Genomic DNA, 8,560 nt, shown 5'->3' with positions numbered 1-8,560 from the left:
TTTATGGTTCAGCTGTGGTTTTGTGGAAAGAAGTAGTTAACCACTATCGAGGAGCCGGATATTACGTGAGCTTGAGTCGGTAAGACGACTGTTGTGTGGGGATAAACATTTGTGTAAGTCACTATCGATACTTTGCTATGAATATTCGTTATCGACTATCAAGATAGTTGGGTATTTCCATGAATTTTGTTGGAAAGGTTTCGGAAGCTAGTAATGAGTGGATTTAGATTTTTAAATGCCAGATTAGGTGATGCAGTAATGATACTAGGGCAAAATCAGTGGAATTGTTTGCTGAATTTTATTGCAATGTAGCTCCTCGTAATTTTGTTTTGTACCTGACCTTTGAGCCTAGGGCTTAGTGTAGCGTTGCTGGTACGCTGGGTTAGTTTGAAGACCAGTATTTGTGTGTCGTAGATACGACCACAAATGAAAGTTTTGATGTTAACTATTGTGTCTGACGAGGTCCGGTTTTGTGGCCTGTTATAGTTTGTTCCACACGACAAAGGATTTGTGTGCTGGGTATAGTTTGAAGATTTTGGGATAAGCATACTGCACGGTAGTTGAGTGTTAGCTATTTGTGTAGGACAGAGTTAACATGGGTAGTAACTTCTTGTTCACTGTGGATTATTTAATAATCGAGCGTCGATTTCGAGTTTTTCTTGATCGTAGGTTCAACTGCAGGAACAAACAGACCGAAAGACAATTGTGATTACCAGAGTATTTAGCCTGTACTCATTGTAAGTGACGCAATTAGAAAGATTCCGTTGCCCTAGCTGCACCATTTGAAGACGTAAAATCTAACTGCTATTATTAATGTAGTGGTAAGTGACGAGCGATATTCAATTCGATTTGTACTTGGTGAGCGAGAAGCCAACACCTGAAGTGCTTGACTTCTGAAAATCTGATTTTAAATTGAGCTTGAAAGTGGTGGTGGCGCGGAAGTTTTATATTGTGATTTTTCTTTTTAATTTCTGTATCGTTCAGTGTGGTTATTAGATTGGTGGTCACTCGCTGACATCAACGTTTGCCAATGAAAATATCTGATTCGTTTTAAATAATCTCTTATTCGTTAAAATTAAAACCAAGTCTCCGTATTAGCATTTTACCCACTAATCTAAATAAAGTGAAATTCAGTTTCAATCTTCGAAAAAATAGAAAAATACAGGTTGATAGTTTAGTGATCTGACGTATACGGCCGGCCGCGGTGGCCGTGCGGTTCTAGGCTCTTCAGTCCGGAACCGCGGGACTGCTACGGTCGCAGGTTCGAATCCTGCCTCGGGCATGGATGTGTGTGATGTCCTTAGGTTAGTTAGGTTTAAGTAGTTCTAAGTTCTAGGGGACTGATGACCTAAGATGTTAAGTCCCATAGTGCTCAGAGCCATTTGAACCATTTTTTTGACGTATACGAAGTAGTGCAAGCACGCTCATGTCGCGATGTAATATAAATAAATGAATGACGAGTCTTTAAAAGGAAAGCAGAGAAGTATTCTATCAAAGTTTAACGAAGCGGAATTTACTGTTTACGTAATGTCTTGAAAGGTAACGTTGGAGTTCCAGTTAAAAAGTATTGGCAATTATAAACCAACACGCAAAGAATTACTTACGAAAGAATTTCTATTCAGTACAAAAGACTATATTTAAAATTTCTTAGCAGAGGTATAACTAATTATAGAATGTAAATAACTGTTGTTTGTTAGCATAGTAACCAATACATCTTTGGCCTGAGACGCCAACTGCTTATAAAAATAATTAACTGCGGAACCTTTTATATATTTTGAAATGCGCAAGTGCCGTAATTAAGAAGCAGGATTAATTAACTAAATAATGTAATGCGAAGTACAACGTCGTTATTCCTGGGTAACGAATTAAATGGTGTCAATATTTGGTAGAGTACGACTGTGCCGTATAATTTTCATTAATAGTAATTTGTGCGGTACTCACGTTTGTGGTGTGTGTTGATGTCTATAACTATTCATAAGCTTATCCCAAAAAGACACGTGGGATCGTTATAACATCACAGTGTTGGGAAGCTTACTTACCAATTCGATCAGGTACAGCAGTGTTCGCCGGCCCGAGTGGCCGAGCGGTTCTAGGCGTTACAGTCTGGAACCGCGCGACCGTTACGGTCGCAGGTTCGAATCCTGCCTCGGGCATGGATGTGTGTGATGTCTTTAGGTTAGTTAGGTTTAAGTAGTACTAAGTTCTAGGGTACTGATGACCTCAGAATTTAAGTCCCATAGTGCTCAGAGCCATTTGAACCAGGAGCGTTCATTGTTTGCTGAATTCCTCATACAGTGTTTTCAAGTACCTGTTATTTTTTGAAATGATAGATCGAGATCAGTTGCACCTCTCCACAAATTATTAGCAGTTTGCTGCATCTACATTTTTTTTTCTCGATTTCATGATGAATTGGGTTGGGGTGACGGTTGACCGGTTTATCAATGCTACATACGTGAACACTCGTAGGTGGCAATTCCGGCACAGTGCAAAGCATCCCCATCTACCTAGTAGGATTAAGGGGCGGGGGGGGGGGGGGGGAGGAAGGATCTAAATGTGGTTGGTCTGAGGCGCTCTGGAGGTGCACAGCGACTCGCCAGATTGGCCAAAGCTTGTTAAGTGCCTCTGGATTGGTGAGTCGACTACAGAACGGCAGAAATAGGGCGCCACCACCATCCTCTGAAAATCCATGTTTTTTTTTTTTTTTTATTCAGAAGGAGTTCTCAGTCATATTGCTGGGGCACATGTCGCTCGTCGGCAGCCTAGGTACGCTCCAACGGGTCTGCAGAATGAGATGTTCACTCTGCAGCGGAGTGTGCGCTGATATGAAACTTCCTGGCAGATTAAAACTGTGTGCCCGACCGAGACTCGAACTCGGGACCTTTGGTAGAGCACTTGCCCGCGGAACGCAACGGTCCCGAGTTCGAGACTCGGTCCGGTACACCGTTTTAATCTGCCAGGAAGTTCCAACGGGGCTGTTTTTCTCACTTGCAGTAGTGCTCTCAAGTTCCTACTACTTATCGTGGTGCTTGTGTTCGCTATTTCAGTTAGCGCCCACCACCGTGTAATCAGAGACTGACTTATGTTGAACAACAGGCTGTTGCTTTTTCTTTTGTTTAGGGGTTGGGTTGATTTGGTGGAGGAGACCAAACAGCGAGGTCACCGCTCTCATCTTATTAGGGAAGGACGGGGAAGGAAGTCAGCAGTGCCCTTTCAAAGGAACCATCCTGGTGTTTGCCTGAAGCGGTTTAGGGAAATCACGGAAGACCTAAATCAGGATGGCCGGACGCGGGATTGAACCGTCGTCCTCCCCACTGCGCCTCCTCGCTCGGTATATTGTTTAGAATTAGCCTTTAGTGTAGTAGCTAGTCTGATCGTTAACAAATAGTCTTCACCAGCGCCTTGAATTCCATGTCTTCTGCTGCAACAAATCTGTCGATCCCAGAATCCCTGTCTCTCGTAAGTGTCCTTGTAACACCACAGCTCTAATGCTCTATTGATTTATTTTGCCTTTTGTTTTATTTAATGTTACATCGTTGAGCTTCTGTAAATGTGTTTGATTGAATCGATAACACAAAACTGTATATTCCTTTCTTTATAAAAACTTTTATGTATTTTAGAGTGTGGGAAGTGTAATCTCTGTAATATGTACAATGTGAACAAATTATATGTTTTGTCTTTGTCATATAATCTCTTTAAAATTTTGTGTAGAGCTACCAATAGATGCAAATGTTCTGTTTTATTTAAAATGTTTGTTTGCTGTTATGTAAACTGCTGACCTTCACTTAGGATTCTTAGTTATTTTGTATGTAAAAGGTGTTGTGGTTCCCCTCGGGAACGGAACTGTGTAGCACGCGCAAATTGTGGTTGGCCTAGGTAGAAAAGGGGGAACCAAGAGTCAGTCGGGGACGAGCTACCAAACTATCAACTGCTCATGTAAAAGTTGTGTATTGTGCTGGTTCCGAGAGAGGCTATTCCTGACGCTTTCCAATGCCTCGGATGGATGGATAAAGAGCTGGAACTATTCTGTAATTGGTATCTATCATCGCCACCAAGAAATGACAGAGTCCGGAAATTCTACCTGCAAATCCACCTACCAACATGCATTCGCCACCACATTGCGCAATCACTGTAATGGAACACTACAGTAATGTGCAGTGAAGGATCAGCTCATAGGATGTTACAGTGTACTCAAATATAAGGTAATTTATAAATGAATTTATGTACCTACCTTGATTTTTTCCTTATCACAACACCTCTCAAGTTCCTCTCCGTTTGAACTAAAGTGATTACTGAGTGTCCTTTACTGAAAGCATATTAAAATTAACAAAGCAATAGAGTGTGCAAAATTTAATATTGTTTGTTGAACGGATCTTACAAATATCTAAATTTGTGTTTCACTGAAATAAAAGTTCAGAACTGCAACTGTTGAGAGTTATATGTTCATGCTTGTTAAGTACTAGTTTCTCTAGTGTATTGAAAGTGTGTTTAGTTTGCTCTGCTACAGTGGTTAAGATTAAGGCCCCCCCCCTCCATTGAAAGTAGTTCAAATGCACAAAGTTACTTAATTACAGAAAGTTTTAATTACTCTTGCTATTCAAGTCAAATTCTGTACAATATTGGGTTCCTCTTGTGTATTGAAAGTGTATATTAATAGCGTAATAGGATCCACAGTTTATCCTTTATGCTCATGATAAATAACAATTAATAGAAAGACCACTATCTATGAAAACAGTAACTTTTTTTATTCAAAATTCAGTGAGAAGTAATCTGTTAGTGAACTCCATTTAATTTTCATTCTAAGTAGGAAGGTGTTTAGTATTGAGAGACTTAATCTATGCACAATAACTAATTTTGCTGTGAACCATATCCATATTTCATGTCAGAAAAGAATATGTTTGAAAAGTAATATTGAGCGTATGTCCAATTTACGATCCTGCAGTGAATATTAATAGTAACATTATTGAGACCATTCAGTATGACTAAGTCCTCAAGGCAATAGTGTGTTTCGTTATCGGTTATATTTACGCAAATAGTTTGTTCTGATCTGTTAGCTCCAACCTTAACGTGAACATACTGTATTCAGGTACCAGAGTTCATTGCACTCGCGTGTGGCAAAGTATAGGTTGTGTTTGTCCATTAAAGTTACTCATACTTATTTTCAGTTCTTGAATAAGAATATTACTCATTCTCTTGCCTAATTAGGCTGGCGACCGTTTTCTTTATTCTTTGAACAGTTTAAATAGGTAAAACATTGTTTGTTACTGTTTAAATATTTACGTAATTTTGACTTTCACTTGCGATAAGCCACCGCCGTTAGGTACAACACGGTCAACATAACGAAATTCCTCTCAGAGGATAACACTGCTCTGTTGCTCTATACCATAGTTACTTGAATAAAAATAATTTCATTGCACAAACTACCTCCAACTTTGAGGTTATGATATAGCAGTAGCGAACAGTGGCCTTCCCATGACAGGACTATTTGTGCTGTTGGGGTATGGTATGTAATAAACCAAATTTGGTATTTGATTGCACAAGCTACGTAAATACAGTTTCAGTGTTACACATGGCGACCGTGACAGGACTTCTCGTTCTGTTGGGGCCTTTTACGTAATAAACCATGTTTGGTATTTGATTGCACAAGCTAAGTAAATCGGTTACGGTTGCAGTGTTATATCCTGTGACAGTGTTTGGTGCTAATCCAATTCATCAACCTGCCTTTATTGGGAACTAGTCTTTCCGCATTTGCTCTTCACCGCTCGGAAACAGCAGACTGACCTTAAACCGCCTGTCTTCCCTCTTGCCTGTGTGAGGACACGACATAGGTAAACTTTTTCTGGTTCGTGTGTGGGTTATTTCCTTAACAATTTTTGGGATATATGGGGGCTTCGCACGTCCTCAGGCCGACGTCATGACTATACTGACGGCTTTGAGACACATACGAGAAGCAGCGCATGCACTCCAGTGCGAACAGACGACTGACGAAGTAAGACGCGGCCAGGGCAGCCCTGTTTACAAGACTTCACGGCTACACGCCGGTCGTGGAAATGGCCGAGCGATGAAGAGACGGAGCTGCGAGTGCAATCCAGCGACCACGCGACCCAACAGCGGAGGACGCGCGCCGCCTTCGCGGCTTTCAGCGGCAGCGGCGGCCAGCGAGCAGAAGGCAGCCGGCAGCGGGCAACGGCCCGGCACTGCCCAGCTGAGGGCAACTCGACACCGTGGGCGTCGCGCCGTCACGTCCTGCTTGGCTCAGCTCAGCTCACCTCACCTCACGTCAGCGGAGCGCTCCGCTTTCAGCAGCGACGATCTCTCGACCCGCTTCTGCCCAAAGCGTCAGCCAACAAAAGCAAGTCATGGTGTCGTCTAACAATGCAGTAGCCAATGGTGGACTCCCATTCGGGAGGACGACGGTTCAATCCCGCGTCCGGCCAACCAGATTTAGGTTTTCCGTGATTTCCCTAAAATCGCTCCAGGCAAATGCCGGGATGGTTCCTTTGAAAGGGCACGGCCGACTTCCTTCCCTAATCCGATGAGACCGGTAACCTCGCTGTTTGGTCTCTTCCCACAAACAACCCAACCCAACCCGATGGTGGAGCATTAGTATCTAACACTAGTATCAGTGATGCACTTAAATTTCTTCCCCAGGCTTTCGATGGTACAAAATCTGCATGAAATGAATTTACACTACTGGCCATTAAAATTGCTACACCAAGAAGAAATGCAGATGATAAACGGATATTCATTGGACAAATATATTGTACTAGAACTGACATGTGATTACATTTTCGCGCAATTTGGTTGCGTATATCCTGAGAAATCAGTACCCAGAACAACCACCTCTGGCCGTAATAACGGCCTTGATACGCCTGGGCATTGAGCCAGAGCTTGGATGGCGTGTACAGGTACAGCTGCGCAAATGCGATACCACAGTTCATCAAGAATAGTGACTGGCGTATTGTGACGCGCCAGTTACTCGGCCACCATTGACCAGACGTTTTCAATTGGTGAGAGTTCTGTAGAATGTGCTGGCCAGGGCAGCAGTCGAACATTTTCTGTATCCAGAAAGGCCCGTACAGGACCTGTAACATGCAATCGTGCATTATCCTGCTGAAATGTAGGGTTCCTCAGGGATCGAATGAAGGGTAGAGCCACGGGTCGTAACACATCTGAAATGTAACGTCCACTGTTCAGAGTGCTGTTAATGCGAACAAGAGGTGACCGAGACGTGTAACCAATGGCAACCCAACCATCACACCGGGTGATACGCCAGTATGGCGATGACGAATACACGCTTCCAATGTGCGTTCACCGCGATGTCGACAAACACGGATACGACCACCATGATGCTGTAAACAGAACCTGGACTCATCCGAAAAAATGACGTTTTGCGATTCGTGCAACCAGGTTCGTCGTTGAGTACACCATCGCAGTCACTCCTGTCTGTGATGCAGCGTCAAGGGTAACAGCAGCCATGGTCTCCGAGCTGATAGTCCATGCTGCTGCAAATGCCGCCGAACTGTTAGTGCAGATGGTTGTTGTCTTGCAAACGTCCCCATCTGTTGACTCAGGGATCGAGACGTGGCTGCATGATCCGTTACAGCCATGCGGATAAGATGCATGTCGTCTCGCCTGCTAGTGATACGAGGCCGTTGGGATCCAGCACGCCGTTCCGTATTACCCTCCTGAACCCACCAATTCCATATTCGGGTACTAACAGCCATTGGATCTCGTCCAACGCGAGCAGCAATGTCGCGATACGATAAACCGCAATCGCGATAGGCTACAATCCGACCTTTATCAAAGTCGGAAACGTGATGGTACGCATTTTGTTCTCCTTACACGAGGCATCACAACAACGTTTCACCAGGCAACGCCGGTCAACTGCTGTTTGTGTAGAGAGATATCGGTTGGAAACTTTCCTCTTGTCAACACGTTGTAGGTGTCGCCACAATTTATAGCTTGTGGCATGATTTGTAACTTTTATTAGAAATAAATATCAAAGTAACTGGTAAATTCAAACAATCTTACTGCTTGCTACAATTACGACAGCCACTATCACGGAGAGTAACGTAACAAAAGTTTCTGTCCACAGCCAATAAACAATCATACCTAACTGATCTTTGAAAATTAATATGATATGTTGTATGTGTTTGCTATTTGATTATTATCTGGCTGATGTGACATGTGTGGTGTGGAGTACTTGAAAGTGTGCGTTAGGTACTGTTTCTATGTCATGAAGCCAATAACTATTCTTACGTAAGATTCCTTACGAGTATAAAGTTCAGTTTCAATTTAATTATTCTTATTCCGGTAAGGAACTGGCGAACGTTAGTTTTTTATTAACGACATGCTTTGAAAACATTTCTTCCAAATTTTCCACTAACTACTGTTAATTAAAAAACTAGTTAACATAATTAAAAATATATAAAGTTAGCCGAACTTTGTTCTGATCGTTATTGCTAAAGTACTGAGCAGTGGCGGTTCGGTTATAGCTTCACCTACTTCTCCCGGTTTTGCATTATTCTTCGGAGTAGAGGCCTTCTCCCCACAGATTAGG

The sequence above is a fragment of the Schistocerca piceifrons genome, chromosome 1 (assembly GCF_021461385.2).
Source record: "Schistocerca piceifrons isolate TAMUIC-IGC-003096 chromosome 1, iqSchPice1.1, whole genome shotgun sequence".
Taxonomy (NCBI): Eukaryota; Metazoa; Arthropoda; class Insecta; order Orthoptera; family Acrididae; genus Schistocerca; species Schistocerca piceifrons.
This window is presented reverse-complemented; position numbering follows the sequence as displayed.